This window comes from Nerophis ophidion, linkage group LG01 (assembly GCF_033978795.1).
Source record: "Nerophis ophidion isolate RoL-2023_Sa linkage group LG01, RoL_Noph_v1.0, whole genome shotgun sequence".
NCBI classification, from domain to species: Eukaryota; Metazoa; Chordata; class Actinopteri; order Syngnathiformes; family Syngnathidae; genus Nerophis; species Nerophis ophidion.
Window position 1 is genome coordinate 48,624,618 of NC_084611.1, and position 9,320 is coordinate 48,633,937.

Sequence of the window (9,320 nt, forward strand, 5' to 3'; positions counted from 1 at the left end):
GGAAGAGAGGAGCAGAGGCACAATTATATCCCCTCGCCCCCCCTTGTGATGATGCTGTTGGTGTGTGTATTGTTTTTTGTTTTTGGTGCCAATGTCTGACACGGGAACCTGCTCGTGGGTAACTGTTGCTCCTGCCGGTCGGACGCGGGGCTTCGATGGTGCTGCTGTCCCAGGTGGTGTGGATCGTCTGCGCGGGGCCGGTGTGGGTCTCTCTGCCGTCGCTTCCTCTCTCCGCGCGTTGCTGTGTACCGACAGGTGGTCCTCGGCCAGAGTCACTGCTTCTGTCATTGTGTCCGGCCGGTGGTACCTTATCCACGCCGAGGTGCGTGCTGGGATGGCCTCCAGGAACTGCTCCAGCACGATAAGCTCGAACATGTGGTTGTCCGTGTCTGCCGGTCTGAGCCATCTTGCGGCCGCATCGCGCAGCTGCTGCCCGAGGGCGAATGGCCGGTCTTCTGGCCCCAACCTCAGTGAGCGGAATCGGCGCCGGTGGTCCGCCGCGGTGCTGTCGACCCGGTCCAGGATTGCCCTTTTCAGCTGCGGAAATTGAACTCGTGCGTCCGCCGATAGGCTGAGCGCCGCCCGCTGCGCCTCCCCCGCCAGGAGCGGCAACAGTCTCACCCCCCACTCTTCCTGCATCCACCCGCAGGCTGTCTCTGTAGCCTCAAAAACATCAATAAATGCTTGCGGGTCTTCTGTCTCTGTCATGCGCTGCATGACCGCGCCCGCTCCGGCGCTTGATGCGCCCCCCTCTCTGTCCATTAGTGTCTGCAGTACCTGCAATTGTTGCTGGCTGGCCGCCGACACCTCCGCCAGGACTCTCCCAAGCGGTTCCAGGGGGGTTGTAGTCGTCATTATCCTTGGTTCACTTTAGTTGGGGGCCAATGTGACACTCTCTGCCGTTGAGGTGCGGGGTCGTCCCCAGAAAGCACAGACAGGCTGCTTCCAAGTGTACAGAATTTCAATTTTGCAACACAAATCTTTTTCAGGTTTTACAACATAAATCTTTTTCCAAGTTTGTTCCTGCTTTTCAGCAGTGCAAGCTTTCCCAACCCCCTGAACCGCATCTCTCTCTCTCTCTCTCTCTCTCTCTGAGCTCCCTCTCATGGTCTCCAGCGCTCCTGATAAAGAGACAGGTGATTAGACAACTCGTTCCAGCTGAGAAATCTCCTCACCTGACATTGCTTCACAGCCGGCTCCTGCGCATGCCCCGCCCGCAGGGGACACGTGGACCCCGCCCCTGCACAGTATAGTATAAATAAATTACACTTATTATTATCATTATTAGCGATAATGCAAACATTAGTAATATTAAATAATCACATGTATGTACAAAATAACAAACACGACAGTACACAGTGTTGTCACTATGACAGGTGTAACCGCGCTCCAGCGGCAGTGATCATTCATTGTCTTTACTGTACCATAAAAAATGCAGATGGCCTTAAAACGCCACAATACTCAGTCACCATATTTAAGTACCCAAAATAAAGACTCAACATAAATATAAATTCAATCGGATCAGAAACATTGGAGGAAACGGGATTAAAACCCGATCCTAACTTCCCATGGAAAATACACGGGTACGGTTAGGAGCTACTATTAGCAAACAAATTCACTTACTAACTCTGTTTAATATCTGAACATCAACACACTCTTTCGTCGCAACTCGGCCCTGATGGTCGGTACCTATAAGTTTACAATTAGTTGTAAAATTTTGGACGGTTGTTTTTACGATATGCAGGCAAACGACAACTTTAAAACATACCGGCTTCAGATGTCCCCAGGCCTAGCCAGGTAGTGCAAGAATGATCTCTGGGATCACTACCGCCCTCTAACACCAGGAGGCCGGGGAACAGGTGCCTCACATTGTACGTGTTTCGCAGCCGTTTTATGATTGCCCAGCACAAGAAATACGTTACACTCATACAGTTGTTGACAAAATACACTGTACATTATATACCTCAGCTAACTAAACTATGGCAATGTATAATATAATTTCGAGAATGTTGCACCACGGTACTATTATTGTGACACACACGCAAACAGGAAGTGGATGACGTGTTGAAGCTCTGCCAGACGGCACTTAGGAATACGTTGATAACATGTTTTGTTATTGTATTTCACTGCTATAATTTATTAAAGCAACGTGGACAAATGGAAGACCGTTCCTATTTATAACAAAACATATGGACTTTATCAAACGGAGTTTGCCGACATCGGAATGCAAACAACGCATGAGGTAGCGGCAAATGCACTCACGCCATTGACCGAAGAGTGAGTGAGTCATCAAAACAAAGAAGGTGAAACACAAACCAGTAAAACCAACAATGGAGGTACGTTGCCCTATCGCAAACTGTGAATACACGGCTCGACACGAAGAGGCAGCAATGGTGGCAGCGATGCTGAACATCCATGCGACCACACACACTGCAGCCCCCAGGGAGCCACACATGAATGCTAAGGTAGAGTAGCTCAAGCGACCCTCCATCGCGTTGGCGATGGAGGGTCGCTTGAGCTGGGACGAATACAAAAGTGGAACCAAATTAACCGGTTCTGACGTAGTCACGCAGCTACTCGAGTGCTGCGAGGAGGAGCTAAGAAAAGACCTCACTCGCGCAGCTGGCAAAAGCCTCGTAGATTGTGATGAAAAGGATCTTCTTTTGGCAATGAAAGCACTCGCCGTCCGTGCAGAAAACATCATGGTGGCCAGGGTGGCCCTATACAACATGCGGCAGGGACACGAGGAGCCCATTAGGTCATTCCACGCTCGTTTAAAGGGGCAGGCTGGCACATGCAAATACAAAATGAAATGCACAAAAGAGGACTGTGGCCAAATGAATGATTTCACAGAGGAAATACTGCGTGATGTGATCGCTCGGGGCATAGCAGACCAAGAGATACAGCTGGATTTATTGGGGGAGAAAAATCAAAATATGCCATTAAAAGACATGATAGAGTACATTGAAGCTAAAGAATCAGGGAAGCGCTCAGCCTCACGCCTGCTTGACACCCAAAATACAGACTCGATCAGCAGTTCATATCGGCGAGGGAAACAGCAAGACGTCCGCAGCAAAGGGGGACATAGGGCAGAAAAAACTAAAACGAAACCTGAGGAGCCCTGTGTCTATTGTGGTGAAACAGGTCATGGCAAGCCACCGCAGTGGCGCGTCCGGTGCGCTGAATGCCCTGCATATGGCAAGACGTGCAAGAAATGCAATCGACAAAATCACCTCGACAGAGTCTGTCTGGGCGGCCGCCCATCCAGACCCTCACCAGAAGAGGCTGATGGGGCGCGCGAGGAACAACAGACAGCAGCGCACGTAGAACTGTGCACACTCAAAATGGACAGCGCCAACGACAAGATCTGCACACTGCCCTTGGCCAACCACCTTTATGATGATATGTGCGACAAGTGGACGAAACGCCCATCCAACCCACAGCCATACATACGCTTCACCCTCGCCATCGAGCGTGAAGATTACAAAGCGCTGGGACTCGACCTTCAAAAGCACACCCGCGCTGTAACCCTACCCGCCATGGCTGACACAGGGTGCCAGAGCTGTCTGTCTGCCCAGCAACTAGGTCTGAGCACAGACGACCTCATCCCTGTGTCAATGACCATGAGAGCCGCGAACAATGAAGGTATACGCATCCTTGGGGCCGCCATCATCAGATTCGCCGGCAGCAGCAGCGACGCCCGGAGGCTGGAAACGCGCCAGATCGCATATGTGACCGACACCTCAGACCGCATATTTCTGTCTCGCACAGCCTGCGTGGATCTCGGCATGATATCTGACAAGTTCCCAACACTGGGTGAGGTCAACCTGGCGACTTCGGAGCCATGTAACTGCCCCCGACGCGCAGAGCCTCCAGTCACACCTACTACGCTCCCCATGCCGGCTACAGAGGCCAACAGGGAAGCCCTACGGGCGCACCGCCTGAAGCTGTATGCTCAGAGTACGTTTAACACATGCCCTCACCAGCCCCTGCCCAGGATGTCTGGCCCACCACTTTGCCTCATGCTCGATAACGAGGCAACGCCAGTGGCCCACCACACACCCATCCCAGTAGCCATACACTGCCAGAGCGAGGTGAAGGCTGGCCTCGACCAAGACGTTTGTCTCGGCGTATTGGAGGAGGTGCCGGTTGGCACACCGGTAACATGGTGTCACCGCATGGTAATATGTGCAAAAAAGAACGGCAAGCCACGGCGCACAGTTGACTTCCAAGCCCCGAACTAACGTGCTGTTCGTGAAACCCACCACACACAGTCCCCCTTCCACCAGGCGAGGCAGGTGCCCAGCGGCATGTACAAAACTGTATTCGACGCCTGGAATGGCTACCACAGTGTCCCGCTATACGAGGATGATCGCCACAAGACAACGTTCATCACCCCATGGGGGAGGTACCGATACCTCTCAGCCCCGCAGGGATACATAGCGTCAGGAGACGGCTACTCACGGCGATATGACGAGGTAGTCACGGACATTGGTAACAAGACCAAGTGTGTGGACGACACGTTACTGTGGGCTGACGACATTGAAAAGGCCTACTTCCAGGCCGTGCGATGGCTCGACGTCTGCGGCAGGAATGGCATCATCCTCAACCCTGAGAAGTTCATCTTCGCCTCTCCCACAGTGGACTTTGCCCGGCTTCACCATCACCATGACCGACGTACGGCCATGCAGTCGTTACCTGGACGCAATCAGAGACTTTCCCCGGCCACAAAACATCACCGACGTCAGGTCATGGTTCGGCCTTGTCAACCAGGTGGCCTATGCCTTCAGTATGGCTGAGCGCATGCAACCGTTCCGGAAGCTCCTGCAGCATGGTGTGCGCTTCGAGTGGTCCCCGGAGCTGGAGGAGGTCTTCCGCGAGTCCAAGGCGACGATCGTCCAGGAGATCGAGCGAGCCGTCCGCATCTTTGACAAATCCAAGCCCACATTCCTCGCGACGGACTGGTCAAAGGAAGGGGTCGGCTTCTGGTTATTCCAAAAGCATTGTTTATGCCTTCCAGTCAAACCCTTCTGCTGCACTGATGGCTGGAAGGTGACCCTGGTTGGCAGCCGATTCACCAACGCAGCTGAGTCCAGATACGCTCCCATAGAAGGCGAGGCACTGGCAGTCACCGACGCCTTGGATAAATCACAGCTGCAAAGACCTCATCATAGCTGTGGACCACAAGCCCCTCCTCAAACTCCTTGGCGACAGGGCGCTGGACGACATACTCAACCCCCGCCTCAGGAACCTCAAGGAAAAGACCCTGCGTTACCGCTTCCGCATGATACATATACCAGGCATGAAGAACAGAGCCTCTGACACGATGTCACGCAGACCAGTTGGCACTCGGAACCCATCACCCATGGTCCTGCCGGACGACAGTGTCGCCATGATGGGCCACCTTCCGCCCAGCACACACACCGACATCCTGTCCCTTATACGACAGACAGGGACTGCAGACAATGGCGATGAGGATGACAACGGTGATGACGAGAGTGGCGACCTGACCTGGTGCGCTGCAGGATTCGAGTCACTACGGTCCGTGACATGGGACCCCGTCAGAGAGGCTACCAGCAGCGATGACAACATGCGCGCGCTGGAGGAGATAGCGATGGATGGCTTTCCGGAGTCCAGGACAAAGATGCCCACAGCGATCCGTGGCTTCTACCAGTACCGCAAGGAAATCACGTCGATGGACGGAGTAGTGCTGTACGGGGACAGAGTAGTGATACCGCCCTCCCTCCGCGACGAAGTGCTCGACGCCCTACACGCCGCTCACCAGGGCGTCTCCATGATGACTGCCCGTGCGGAATCGTCTGTGTTCTGGCCAGGTATGACGGCCGACATCCTCACAACCTGGGCTAACTGTGAACACTGCGACCGTATGGCACCTTCTCAGCCTGCGGCGCCACCAATTCCCCCCATTTTACCTGTGTACCCCTTCCAAGCTATATGCGCAGACTTCTTCGTCCATAGGGGTGTACACTACTAAGTAATCGTGGACCGTTACTCCAACTGGCCACTCATATCCAGGTCGACTGGCGGCGCAGCAGACCTCACCTGCGCCGAGCCTTTACCACGTATGGGACACCTGAGGAGCTAGCATCTAACGGTGGACCGGAATTCACCTCTGCCGACACCAGATCCTTTCTATGCAGATGGGGCATGCACCACCGCCTTTCATCTGTAGCCTTCCCCCACAGCAACTGCCGCGCGGAAATCGGCGTTAGACTATAAAGAGGCTGATCACGGACAACACTGGCCCGAAGGGGGAGCTGGACACTGACTCTGTGCAGAGGGCGATACTACACTACCTGACACAAAGCTCTCCCCTGCAATGTGCATCTTTGGCCGACCCATACGGGACTTCATCCCGATCCCGCCCGGGAGGTACAGGCCCCATGCAACATGGCGTGAGACACTGACGCTGAGAGAGGAGGCCCTCCGCAAACGCCACATCCGTACAGCCGACAGTTGGGCGGAGCACACTAAGCGCCTGCCACCTTTCAAAGTGGGGGATCACTTACGCGTGCAGAACCGGACAGGGCCTCATCCCAACAAGTGGGACAGGACTGGCCGCGTCGTTGAGGTGCGCCAGCATGACCAGTACGTCGTCAAGATTGATGGGTCGGGCAGGGTCCCCCCTGGGAACCGGAGATTCCTGCGCAAGTTCCTTCCTGTCCACGATGAACTGCCCACCCCCCGATCCATTCATGACGACCTGGCAACCCATACTGGCATCCCGCCGCCTGTTGCACTGCCTCTGCTGCCTGACCCCCTGAGTAGTTTGGCGGTACCTGCGAAGGTGTCGGAACCCCCAGTGTCATCACGGCCCACCCTGCCACCTGCCCGGCCTCCCATGGACCCTTCCCAACTCACTGAGAGGTCCACCGCGCCTGCGACCCCAAATCGCAGTACCCCCGCCAGGCCGTCGCCTGCTCCTGCGGCTCCATCGACTGCCTCTCCCCAGTCACCCGCTGCACCATCAGCCGTGGGCCTGCGCCGGTCCACCAGGAAGCCCGGCGCGCCTGCCTGGCATAAAGACTATGAGATGGGGTAGCATTTAAGGGGTTTATGGGTGGTGAATTTTAGTTGAATGTTCCTCATTACCATTTGTTATGTTCTCATTAATGATTATCACATCATTTCTGCTTATTATTACTTTTCAGCCTTGGTTTACATATGTCAAAGGCTCGGGGGGAGATAGAGAATGTTGCACCACGGTACTATTATTGTGACACACACGCAAACAGGAAGTAGATGACTTGTTGAAGCTATGCCAGACGGCACTTAGGAATACGTTGATAACATGTTTTGTTATTGTATTTCACTGCTATAATTTATTAAAGCAACGTGGACAAATGGAAGACCGTTCTTATTTATAATTCATATAGCAATACGGTCTCACTGCGCAGCAGACAGCAGTTAGCCGAGTCATTGCGCAACCCACGGGAGGCTCAGCTGGCTGTGACTCACCACAGGTAATTTTCAGTATTTGAACGGCAAATGTGAAAATTAAGCGATTTTGAATAAAAAATAATTTAAAACTGGTGAAGTTAAATGGAAAAAACTTTATAGTATTATCACTGGATACATATAACAATAGTTATTTTTTTTTCTTTTTACATTTTTTTCTTTCCATGATGGCAGGTGAGGCTTGCAGACCTTGCCAACATTGAGACCTCCGATTTCGGGAGATGGGGGGGTTGGGGTGGGCCGTGGGGCGTGGTTGGGGGCGTGGTTAAGAGGGGAGTAGTATATTTACAGCTGTTGTGTGCAGTTGTGCACTGCACTTTCTAAAGTAGATGTTATTGTCACAAATGCATGATGGATTGATTGAAACTTTTATTAGTAGAGTGCACAGTACAGTACATATTCCATACAATTGACTACTAAAGGGTAACACCGCAATAAGTTTTTCAACTTGTTTAAGTCAGGGTCCATGTTAATCAATTCATGGTACAAATATATACTAACAGCATAATACAGTCACCACACAAGTTAATCATCATCCATCCATCCATTTTCTACCGCTTATTCCCTTTCGGGGTCGCTGGCGCCTATCTCAGCTACAATCGGGCAGAAGGCGGGGTACACCCTGGACAAGTCGCCACCTCATCGCAGGGCCAACACAGATAGACAGACAATATTCACACTCACATTCACACACTAGGGCCAATTTAGTGTTGCCAATCAACCTATCCCCAGGTGCATGTCTTTGGAAGTGGGAGGAAGCCAGAAGCCGGAGTACCCGGAGGGAACCCACGCATTCACGGGGAGAACATGCAAACTCCACACAGAAAGATCCCGAGCCTGGATTTGAACCCAGGACTGCAGGACCTTCGTATTGTGAGGCAGACGCACTAACCCCTCTGCCACCGTGAAGCCCCAGTTAATCATCATAGTATATATATTCAATTATTTACAATCCGGGGGGTGGGATGAGGAGCTTTGGTTGATATCAGTACTTCAGTCATCAACAATTCCATCAACAGAGAATTGGACATTGGAACAGTGTAGGTGTGACTTAGTAGGATATGTACAGCCAGCAGAGAACATAGTGAGTTCACATAGCATAAGAACAAGTATATACATTAGAAATACATTTGATTATTCACATTAGGTTATTTACAATCCGGGGAAATGGGATGTGAATGGAGGAGGATTAAAGGGTTGAAGTTGCCTGGAGGTGTTGTGGTGCATCATGTACAGTAGATGTCACATGCCGTTTACGGCAGACGAACTGCCTTACGGTAGAGTGTTAGACGTAAACGTGACTGTTGTTGTTGTGTGTTGTTACTGTGCTGGGAGGACGTTAATGAAACTGCCTAACAATAAACCCACATAAGAAACCAAGAACTCGCCCTCGATCATTCTACAGTTATAACGTCATTGGGCAGACATGCTCTCAGACACGTCACTCAGGTCCTCATGGAGCTAGGGGGGCGTGGCCTCCAGCTCCGCCTGAATTTCGGGAGATTTTCGAGAGAAAATTTGTCCCGGGAGGTTCTCGGGAGAGGCGCTGAATTTCGGGAGTCTCCTGGAAAATCCTTTACGGTTGGCCAGTAAGCCTGCCGCCATACTTGCCAACCCTCCCAGATTTTCCATTTTCTACCGCTTATTCCCTTCGGGATCGCGGGGGATGGTGGAGCCTATCTCAGCTACAATCGGGCAGAAGGCGGGGTACACCCTGGACAAGTCGCCACTTCATTGCAGGGCATAATTAATGAACAATATAATTTAATTAAACGACAAAGGAATGGCGCGTGTGAACTACATCCAAAAGGGATGTATGGTGTAAGACTATGTGTATGAAT